Source organism: Thamnophis elegans, chromosome 1 (assembly GCF_009769535.1).
Source record: "Thamnophis elegans isolate rThaEle1 chromosome 1, rThaEle1.pri, whole genome shotgun sequence".
NCBI lineage: Eukaryota > Metazoa > Chordata > Lepidosauria > Squamata > Colubridae > Thamnophis > Thamnophis elegans.
Window position 1 is genome coordinate 18,477,959 of NC_045541.1, and position 12,762 is coordinate 18,490,720.

Sequence of the window (12,762 nt, forward strand, 5' to 3'; positions counted from 1 at the left end):
CTATAGAAGCTGAAGCAAGAAATATCAAGAAGGGCAAGCTGAGAGCAGATCAGAAATGCTCCTAAAGAGAAGGACTTAATCAGGCAGAATTGATGGGTTCTGCCTGTTCACTCCATGAAGTAACTAAGCAGGATGAATGACTGAAACAGAGACCTTGAGAGAGTAAGAAATGTTGTAAAATAAACTATCCCTCACTCCAAAGGGATGCCCTATTGCAACATTTATGTCTGCTTCTTAATGGTGCCAGCAACTATCAGTATTCAAATCTTTGTCATGGCCCTTTATATTTCTTTCTTTGTTCCTTCCACCTAAATTTGCTTTAAAAAAAAGCTTTTTCTACTTATACCTTACATAAATGGGCTATGTATCTATGGATATTCTCAGTCATCCGAGTCATGGTTTTCCCGAGGATGTTTTTTCAAGAGGCAACTAGACTTTCTGTTTTTTCTTTGAAGACTTTTTGCTTCTCATCCAAGAAGCTTCTTCAGCTTAAAATCCTTCCATACCCACCATCCAGTCAGAGCTGAAGAAGCTTCTTGGGTGAGAAGCAAAACGTCTTCAAAGAAAAACCAGAAAGTCCAGTTGCCTCTTGAAAAAGTATCTTTGGGACATAAACAGGCTATATCCAAAAGGAATCTGTCTTTGATGTACAGACAGAAGATGTACATTGAAGAACAAGAACTTTGCAGAAAGCCCTTCAGGCTTTCCGCAAAGCCGTTAAAACCTGGCTGTTCCGGCAGGCCTGGGGCTGATGAGTTCCCTGCCCCCCTCGAATTGTTGCGGCTGTTGACGAATTTTTAATCTGTTTTTTGTATTTGTCTTGTCTTCTTGTTTTTTGTACTTCCCCTTTTCTCTATTTAGTTTGTTAGCCGCCCTGAGTCCCCTCGGGGAATAGGGCGGCATACAAGTTCAATAAAACTAAACTAAACTAAACTAAACAATGTAACAGGAACTGTATTCATAGATCTTATGGCTGCATATTATACCATCAGCCTTAGAAGACTGAAGCAGAAAGTTTATGATACGATTAAAGATTTTAAGCTTACAAATACCATCAGGAATTTGCTTCAGAACTGTATGTTTTTTGTGGAATTTTAGGGAAGACAAAGTAGATGGAGGAACCAAAGGAACAGTTTACCACAAGGTAATATATTGAATCCAACTCTTTTTTTAATATTTACACCAATATTTACACCAATTTAATATTTACACCAATCAGCCGCTCCCTGAGGTTCTAACAATTATATGTATGCTGACGATCGAGCAATGGTAGGGAATTTACAGGGAAAAACATTTGAGGAGGTTGACCAATATTAAACTGAAACCCTGGTAGAGCTGGATTGATACTATCATGATAACCATTTAAGACCAAATCCAGCAAAAACTCACATATGTTTCTTCCATCTTTGCAATAAGCAGGCTGTTAGGAAGCTGCATATTATATGGAAAGGAACCTTATTGCAGAGGTGGGTTCCTACCAGTTCGCACCTATTTGGTAGAACCGGTTCGTCAAATCTACCGAACCGGTTAGAAGTGGTTCCACCAGTGGACCCGGAAAGCAGGCCACACCTACAGAAGAGGTTCCAAAATTTTTTGAAACCCACCATTGGTGCTTGGATATGATTATTCTACACTATCATGCTCATATTTATAAAACTCAGTGCCTCTGTGAAAGATAAGGATAACTACTGCGTTTGTGGTGCAATCAGAACATTGCGTGTGTTGAAATTGTTTTAACGCAAACCAAAGATGCCTTTTAAAAAACAAGTTTACATCATATTCTTATCCATGCCAGTGCTGTGTGTGAGGTAATTTAAGGTCGTTCGGCATCTTCATATCTGGTCACATGGGCGGCAAGCCACTCCCATCCGGTTACATGGGTGGCAAGCCACTCCCACAAAGGAGGCCACACCCACAGAATAGGTTCGAACAATTTTTGAAACCCACCACTGCCTTATTGGAATACTGCCACAGCCCTAAATATTTAAGAGTCACTCTAGATAGAATCCTAACATACAGGCAGAATTGTACCAACTCTAAACTGAAAGTCAGTGGACGAAATAATATCCTCAGGAAATTAATGAATTCTACCTGGGGTGGCAAACCAAAAGCCCTTAAGACAACAGCTCTAGCTCTTTGGTACTCGGCAGGTGAATACACCTGCTCAGCCTGTATAAATCAGCACATGCTGGGAAAGTAGATGTTGCCCTGAATAAAGCTAGCAGAATTAATACAGGATGCCTTAAACCTACCCCTCTAGATAAGATCTACTACCTAGCCGGCATTGCCCTGCCTGCTGTTCTCAGAGAAGCAGAAAAGTACAGAGAGAGGCTCAAAGCATCACTATCTAGACAACACCTTCTCTATGGCCTACAAGCAGCTCACCAGAAGTTAAAATTCAGGAAAAGGTTCCTTAGGTTGACAGAGGACTTTGAAGAATTTGACAACAGAGTGGACCTAGGGAAAGCTACAGAGAACCAACACTGGATGGAACCAACAGAGAAGCTGTCACCTGGGTCTGATGAAAGCCAGGGAGTATGGAAATCATTGAATAGGCTACACACAGGGACAACAAGATCCAGAGACACTCTGAACAAATTGGGCTATTTGGTGGTTTCTGCTCTTTGCAATTGTGGTGACATGTGGACAATACATATGTATACCTGCCCTTTCTGTCCCAATCAGTGTACATTTGTGGACTTCATGGCAGAATGCAATTAATGTGCTAGTTTCTGGGCAAGATATGTTTAATTGGCACATATTTCTATCTTGTATTTTATATTTTATTTTTATATTATACAGTATGCCTTATTTTAAATGTCATGCTTCTGACATGAATAAACGGAAAAAAAATCATGAGGTAAAACTCTTCTCCATTACATTGTTCTGCCCAATAGCTAAGATTAATTGAATACAATTCATCCATCCCCAAGAATAATATGACCTGGTTAAAGTTTTAAGTTGTTCAGTTTTAGAATATCAGACCAATAAGAATAAAAGACAGATGGTTACATGGAATTTACCTGAAGAAGAAGAGCAATCTATCCAGCAATTAAAAGGATTTACTACTGCTCATTAGGGAATATACTCAATAAAAAAGAATAAAGACTTATTTAAGAATAATTATTCAAAGATTTGGAAATACACATTGGCGGATATTTTACAATGAAGGAAGTTAAAGCTGTCCCGATTAGGAAGGATAACAGCAGTAAAAATGAATATTTTATCAAGGCTCAATTTCCCATTTTAAATTATTCCAATAAAAATAGAATATGAAATATTAAACAAGTGGCAGAGACAACTAACTAACTTTATATGGATAAATAAAAGTCAGAGGATATAGCTTAACATTTTACACGACCTAAAAAATGATGTGGATAGGCATTATTAAATTTCAAACTGCAATTTGGAAACCAGCTATCTAACTTGGATTATAGACTAGATTGTCACATTACAGCTGAGTTACTTTCAATAAAAGTGAAGGACTCTCAGATGGTTTGCATAAATATATTTGGTATTATAGAAACAGAAATTCACAAGCAGTAAGAAATTATTCAATCACAAGTGGTGCATTAAAAGTAAAGAATAAACACATAAAAAAGAATCAGCACAGACATCAACCTTTCCTTCAATATTAAATATGTATTTATATGAAATTGAATGTACAAACAGTTGAGCAGTAGAGAGATAAGATATATACGCAACAAAAAGCTAATTCTGAATAAAACAAAAATGAAATACTTGGTCTTTTTTCAGAATGGTCAAAATCACTTTATTGATATAATTTGTTTAGAGCTAGCCTAGCAAGGAGGAGTTAAAGCTCAAATAAAAGATGATATTAACTTTTTTTAAAGTTTATTTTAGAATGTTTTTGTTTGTTTGGGTGGGGGAGGGTGGGAGGGGGGAAGTAAATATTTGTAAAAGTTTTTTTTTCAAATTTTTCATTAAAAAATGACTTTATTGATATCAATATCTCCAAATAGATTGTACACTATGAATTGTATTGTATGAAAAAGATTTCTTTAAAAAAAAATGAGACAGAATCCTTAGAAACTTGACCAAGTTTGAAAATCATATAATACAGAATTAGGAACATGGGGATTATTTACAAGGTATTATGAAATATAACTCAGAAATTAAATATACTTAAATGAATGCAGAATTTAAATAGGACAAACAATTACAATGTTGGAAATACCAGTGCAAGATAAATAGTGCATTTATTGTGAACAAATATTTACATTTATTTAGAGAAATAAAATATATGTTATGTAGAGAGATATATTATACTTGGTAAATTATTTCAGTGTTGATTGCCCAAATAGATAACACATTTTCTTTAAAAAAAAATAGAAATGCAATAAGGTCAGATCATTCCTTCATATCTGGTGGTGATATTGTAAAATTCAGTACTTCTAGAAGATGATTTATCATAGAATTAAATAAATGTAAAGGAAAAATTCAATCCTGCCACCTGTTTTTTCTATTAAATACCAACAACCCTTTTATTTCTACAAAGTATACAAAGTTGGCTTTGTATATGATAATAACTGCCAAGAAATTTTATGTTCTTTATTGGAAATCATATATTCTGTCTTTAGAAGATTGGCAAATTAAACTGTGGGACTATACATCAATGTCAAAAAATAATTTCATCTTTCAATAACAAGTCTGATTGAAAATTAAATTCAATTTGGAAACTATTTATGGAATAGAATTCCTTGTATCATACATGGTTTAGGTTTCTCCTATGACATAAGCATTTAATATTTGCTTTTGTTTCAATTGCTAAATGCATGTAGAATTTTTAAATGAGAAACTTTTGTTAATTGTTCATTCTGATTTATGACTCATACGTATGCAGTTCAGGAATTATTACAGAAAGACAAGATATTCTACTTCAAGGGACAGACACATAGAATGGAAATAGCCTACACCCTCCAGGTCAATTTTGCGATTTGGGATAGTCCATTCAATGTGATTCAGGAAAATAGAACTTGATTCTCACTTGAAAGGTTCTTCTATGAATTTTTAAAAACCCCATCCCCTTCAAAAGTTTCTTCTTTTTTCTTTCCTTCCTTTTTTGTTTCTTTCTTTTAGATGAGCAAATGTTTGGAGTCTAGCTGAGGAATGTAGCAAAGGCCATTTTTAATACTTTCTCTCTTTCTCAATCCCCTGAACACAGCTCCTCCATCGGAGCTACGTATACAGAACAACAAATCCTTTGCATGCAAGATAGCATGCATTCTGCAGTCAGTATAGAACAATTGAACAATGCTAGTGGATAAGGTGAGAGGGAGAGTTCAATTTCATCTCTCAAAGTATTAGCTTGACCTTCTACTAGACATATTTTCAGGTAATAGCAGACTTGGTGTTTTCCAAGTTAGAACTCAATCATTTATCTAAATCTAATGGGACATGTCATGCTGTATTTTCTGATTGGTCACTGTGACCCTGATTGCAAGTAGGGATTTTGATTTGCTGATGGGCCTATTAATAATTAAATTCAATCCTCCTCGTTCATCTCCCCGCTATAGTATTAGGCACAAACATCAAAAGTGATCAGTGGGACCCTCAGCTTTTAGGTTCAGCTGCTACAGTAGCACTATTAAAGCTTTAGGAAGTGTTTTTATTCACACACATACAGACAAAAAATGTGATAGGAAGCCTAGAACCATTTATTCTAACCCAGGGGTAGTCAACCTTTATATACCTACCGCCCACTTTTGTATCTCTTTTAGTAGTAAAATTTTCTAACCGCCCACTGGTTCCACAGTAATAGTGATTTTATGAAAACATAATGAAAATGTTTTTAAATAATGCTATGATTTTTTTAAAAAAAAAGTCAATTAAATTTTAAAAAAGGAAAGTGCTTCATTATCGAACAAAACCCCTACCGTCCACCATGAAAGCGGGAACGCCCACTAGTGGACGGTAGGGACCAGGTTGACTACCACTGTTCTAACCTAAAGACTGACCGTTTAGTCTACATAATCTCAAAACATTTTAGACTTTCAATTTAATCCAAATCCAGAGCATAGCCCAGTAAGATTTGTGTCTTACTATTTATCTACAGACCTCAGGATAGTATAGATGGATAAATTTACCCTACTTTACCTAATGAGTAAAAGGAGAGAAAATGACTTGGGCAGATGGGAAGAAAGTTCTTCCTTGAGATTTCTTGGGATTTCATTTAAAATTTCACATGCAAACTGAATAGCCTACTCAGAATCACTTTGGGCCACAAGATGGGTGCCATATAAATTTAATAAATAAATAAGGATAGAGGGATGGATGGATGGATGGATGGATGGGTGGATGGATGGATGGATAATATATGTCTTTATTAAGGAATATAATAACATTACATTGTAGAATGTTTACCATGTTAATGTAATTAACTATATTACATTGGGTAGAGAGAGCTAGCATATTATAGTGGCTAAGTTGCTGGACTGGGAATAGGAAATCTGAGGTTCTGGTCCTCCTAAAACAGGGGTGTCAAACTCGCATCATCATGACAGTGTCACATGGTGTATCTGGACTTCCCCCCCCCCCCTTTGCTAATTTTGGCAGGGGCAGAGCCAGCACGTAACACATCTGTCCTGCAGGCCACGAGTTTGACACCCCTGTCCTAAGACATGATAGCCAGCTGGGTGACCTTGGGCCAGTCACTCCCTCTCAGCTTAATAAGTGTCAGGTTCTGCAATAAGATGGTTGATAAATAGCACCTTAGAAAAGACCCTGATGTTGGGAAAGACTGAAGACAAAAGAAGAAGCAGATGGCAGAGGATGAGATGGCTAGTTAGCATCATAGATGCAATGAACATGGATTTAAGTGAACTCTGGGAGACAGTGGAGAACAGGGTTAGGGTGCGCTTTGGTCCATGAAGAATCAGACACGACTTAGTGACTGAACAACAAACAACAACAAAAATTGATGCCTTCAGTGTAAAGAACTTAGCAACTACAATGTAAAAATTAGTGGATCTACACCAATGTAGAGAAAACACAAAACAACTATGTCACTACAAATTGCGTTTTTATATTGAATTTTCCATTGTTTTAAGTTGCCATGAACAATCTTCAGATGGAAAGGAGGCCTAAGAGCTCTAAGAAACAAAAGAATTTGAAAGCAAAGCAATTTGCCAAATAGGCGATATGGTAATTTTAAGAAAGGACACATTTCCTCAGTCCTGTACCCTTCAACTTACAGAATTCTCAGACGCATACATGAAAAAATTTACAAATATGAAATAGACATTTTAGAACACTAACTGCTTTAAAAGAAACCATAATAGTAAATGATTATTTTATTGCAATCTTTATTGTATCTGCCTCACATCATGAAAAAAACTGTCTATATTTGCTGAATATTGTAGTAGTAAATCACTGCAATAAATCTGAACTGAGTGGCTACAACGCACTACACAATTAAGTTCATTTAGAGTGAATCTAAATAAATGGAATTTTATCTATTTAACTCCCCATCAGATTGTGATCAATACATTAAGGGAATCATTTTGAGAGTGAGAAGGGCAGTGCCTCAAATTGAGAAGTAAATAATATCTAATGTGATCACAATTCCTTTTTGCACTCTAATTTAATGTGTGCCGAAAGACAGTGGAACGCATTACAGCTGGGAAAATAGTAGAACTTAACTTGCTCTATTTCCAAAATTAATTTTAGGAAAGTCTCCCAGAAAAACCAGAAGGCAAATGATACAAAAAAAATGGAATTTAATCAACTCATGTGGCAGTAACAGAATATAATAAAAGTTATCCTCTTAATCCTTTTCTTCCCAAGTCTTTTTCTAAAGTAGAACATGTATTTCTTTTTAGCAGCATTTTTGACATTTCAGGGAATGATTAAAAAAACAACTACTGTGAATCATTCAGGATTACTGGACTAGAATAGTATCCGAGTCTGCTTCCAAGTCCATGAACTGAGCTTTAGAAATCATAATTTAACAAAGATTTCATAATAAAAAGGGAAAACCCGCCTTTTAATACATCATTACATCTGATATCTAAATAGGCTTTTCCAATCTATCTGTTCTGATCTCTCTGTTATGCACTTTTTCCTTTATTGAACCGTATCCAGAATTACTATCAGAGACCAATTCATAACACAAAATTAGTTGAAATCTTTGTAACAATGTGTCTCCAACTTGTTTCACTGATAATTTAGTAAACACCTATAATATTCTGTAGCACTCTTTGCATTTTCCATTAGAATTATCTCCAGAGTGCAGACTGCTGCCTTGTATTGAATTAAAGGATAAAATGGAACCAGTAATGACCATAAGTTAGATTTAAAGTTTGAATAAAACTCATAGCAAATAATTCAATGTTGCTTAATTATGACATATGTTTGCATGTCTGATACATTTCAATTTTTAAATTGCTATACAGATTTTGGAAAATTCCTAAAGAAAATTTCCAGTTTAGCTTGCACTTGCACCCTCCCAATCAATCCCTATACCTAAATTAGATCAAGCGCACCCAGCTCTCAATTCAACCGCAAAAATATAGCTTGATGTTTATTTATTAAATACTAGCTGATGACCCAGCATTGCCTGAGTATTTATAGACATCAAAATGTTTGTCTGACAGGGAGCCATTGAGAGGGGACTTTCTTCCCCCTACTCCCATGCTCATCATCCCTACCCTTTCCCTTCCCCTTCTCATGTACTTATCTTTCCCACCCAGTCTACAATCCTGGCACTTTGCGTAGAATCCATCAGACACTTCCTCATTGGTCCACTGGAAGGTGAATGTCATGGCTGGCTTTCCAGAGGAAGCTGCAAAGGAACTGACATCACAAACAATTGCCACTCTACGATGCTTCACTCGTTCTCCTGAATGGCCCAGGCATTCCAGAGTTATGTTGAAACACACACACACAAACTAATATACACACAACAGGAGTGTTCCCCCCCACACACACACACAGTATTTGTTTCCATAGGGTAACTCATCTGTGTATCAAGTTTGGTTGAAATTGCTAGATGCACTCTAGAGTTATGCTAGAACATGCATACATACATACATACATACATACATACATACATACATCTTTTTGATAGATAGATGATATAGATAGATAGAGCTAGCTAGCTAGCTAGCTAGCTAGCTAGCTAGCTAGATAGATAGATAGATAGATAGATAGATAGATAGATAGATAGATAGATAGATAGATAGATGATAGTCAGTCAGACAGACAGACAGACAAAACAAATAAACAAAAATGGAATAAAGGGCAGGAAAATCAGGGAGAGGAATAATAAAAGTCCAGAAAATTTAATAGATAGATGATAGATAGACAGATGGGAGACAGACAGATAGATAGATATAGAATATAGGTAGAGATGAAAGACAAAAAGGTATAGAACTTTAGAGTGCCATTCGAAACAACACAGTGGTCCATTAACATAGACAGTTCCAAGGGAGTGAGCATCTTCAGTTATTCCAGCTTTGACCATTTTATGAATATAGCAGCAGCAGATTAGAAATAGCAAGTTGGACAGCTGGTGATCTCTGTCCTTCATCATGAAGAAAACAAGTTGGTAGATGGTGGATGATGTAAACAATAAAAGCAACCAAAAAACAGATGCTTGAGCATTACATGAACAATTTACACTGTCTGAAGCTTTAATTCCAAAGATTATAGGTAGTTCTCAACCTGCGACCGATTGCTTAGCAATTGTTCGAAGTTATGTTGAACCTCCCCAGAGGTACTCACTACCTGGTTTCAAAGTTCTGATCATGTCTCCTCCAGTCACATGACTGCACATTGGGCACTTGGCAATCAGTCTTATGATCATATTTTTACAATGGTTTTGATGAAAACTGGCCTTTACTTGAACTGCCAGAAGTTTGGCAGTTCAAATCTCACCAGCTCAAGGTTGACTCAGCCTTCCATCCTTCTAAGGTTCATGCTGACTCTGTAAACTTCTTAGAGAGGGCTGTAAAGCACTGCAAATTGGTATACAAGTCTAAGTGCTATTGCTATTTCCAGTTTTTGGCAAAACTGATCTATAATGAACCATTGGTTTGCTTAACAATCGCAACATTCACTTACCAGCTGCAACAGTCACTGTACAACCATGACAGTCAGTTAATGACCATGGCAAAAAAAGGTCCAAATTCAACCTTCTTCTTTTAGAACAGTATTTCTACTTAAAAATATATATTTTCGGTGTTGTCTTACATGCTGGAGTTTACCTTGTTTAAATATTTGGTGATAATATTTGAAGAAAGATAAGTTCAAATACATCTGCCAGTAGTTCGAACATTCTTCTTTCCATTCATGGATTAGAGAAATATGTAACCTATTCTTCAGTTCATACATCAGTGGTGGGATTAAAAAAAAATGGGTGTGTGGGTGTGGCTTGGTGGGTGTGGTGTGGCTTAATGGGCATGGCTTGGTGGTTGTGGGAGGGAAGGATACTGTAAAATCTCTATTCCCTCCCCACTCCAGGGGAAGCAGAGGTGGGTTCCTACCAGTTCGCACCAGTTCGGTAGAATTGGTTCGTCAAATCTACCGAACCGGTTAGAAGAGGTTCCAACAGTGGACCCGGAAAGCAGGCCACACCTACAGAAGAGGTTCCAAAAAATTTTGAAACTCACCACTGACACACACACACACACACAGACACACACACACACACACAGAGAGAGAAAGAGAAAGAGAAAGGAAGGAAGAAATAAATAAAGAAAAAAAGAAAAAAGAAAGAAAAAGTGAGAGAGAGATGAAAGAAAAAAAGGAAAAGGGGACAGAGAGGCAAAAGGAAGGAAAGAGAGAGAGAGAGAGAGATAAAACACATGGCCAGCAAGCCATTCCCACCAGGTCACATGGCCGGCAAGCCACTCCTACAAAGGAGGCCACACCCACAGAGTAGGTTCGAAAATTTTTTGAAACCCACCACTGAGGGGAAGGTTACTGCAAAATCCCCATTTCCTCCCAATCTGCTGGGACTCAGGAGGCAAAGAATAGATGGGGGCGAGGCCAGTCAGCGGTAGTATTTACCGGTTCTCTGAACTACTCAAAATTTCCACTACTGGTTCTCCAGAACTAGACAGAATATGCTGAATAACACCTCTGTCATACATGCGTTCAAAAAGTCTCTTTCTCTTGATAACTATTGGGTATGGAAGGGGAGATTCATGTATACTATTCCTCTTTCTTTAAAACAAAGTAAGCAAGAAAGGCACAGCTTAAGTGACTTACCTAAGCATAATTCACAATTTTCACAATTTTGTGTGGCATCAGTGCAAATTCCTATACTGTATTTCAAAGAGGAGACCACAGATTCCTAGGAACTTTCCAAGATAATCTTGGTCTATTGTTATTCTCCCTTATCCTTTACTGCATAAAAACAATTCTATTTTATAACAATCAACCTCATGAATTAATATCAGCAGCTATGCTTTTGTTCTAGTGACACTTCTCTTTTCTGCTTGAATTGCTTATATTTCACTTTTTCTCTCTTTTTTTTTACTAAAGTACAAATATTTTCTTCATGTCAGTGGGCATATCATGAATCTGTCTGTTATAGCATTGTGTGAGAAAATAACTTTATTTACGTCTTGTTCTGCTTCACTTCCAAATATTGTCTTTATTATAGCACCGCAGGCAAGAAAAATCAGTGCTTCTGCAATTGTATGAGATTTCATAGTTTTAGCTATCAGTTTTGCTACAAAATAACTGGCTTCTTGAGTTTTATCTGACACTCTGCTTTAGCAGAATTCAAGCTCTGTTCTTTTCTAGAATTTGAAAAAAAAACTCTCAAAGCACGATCAAGATTTGTCAGGGAGTTTTATCAAGCTCTTCAGCTTGCTGGATCCCATTGCTTCACTGGCTAATTTATCACCACAAATGCCATATTCTGGAGTAGGATGAAGTTCATCACTACACCAAGTGAATCCCAATGCTAAATTTCTGTTTCAATAGAAACATTCTTTTCTTCATTTTTCAAGCCACCTCAGCCTTGATCATTATGCAACTTTTTTAAAATAAATATTTTTCACCTTTGTCTTTAGCATCATTATCTTCATGTTTTCTTTCCTCATTGACAAATTCTCCTTCATAATATTTAAGGTATGTCACGGTTCTTCTGGAATCTAGATGTCTTCTCTAGTATTCAATAGCAAACATTGCTATTTCCCACTGGCCAAAAAAACATACTTTCATTTACCTAAGTGATAACATCCCTGTCCTAGACAATTTGGTCTCATGAATGAAATGTAAAATACATTTTCAGACATTGTCACATTTTTAACTTCTCAGTTAATTCACCTCAGAACTCTTAAAAACACATTAAGCCTTTAAAGTCAACTATCCTTGCATCATTTACACAATAATGAACTGTTTTATACACACACACACACACACCCCAATATAGATATAGATATAGATTAGATGTAGATGTAGATGTAGAGATAGAGATAGAGATATATAGATATAGATATAGATGTAGATGTAGATGTAGATGTAGATGTAGATGTAGATGTAGATGTAGATGTAGATGTAGATATAGATATAGATATAGATATAGATATAGATATAGATATAGATATAGATATAGATATAGATATAGATATAGATATAGATATAGATATAGATATAATCTCTATGGCATCCTGAGCGTGCAACAACCCCATGGTTGAGATTCATGTCTTTAGACTTTCCAAAATCCAGAGAAATGGTTCAAAAGTATTAAAACTTAGCATACTTATTGACATATATCTCCAAAAATGT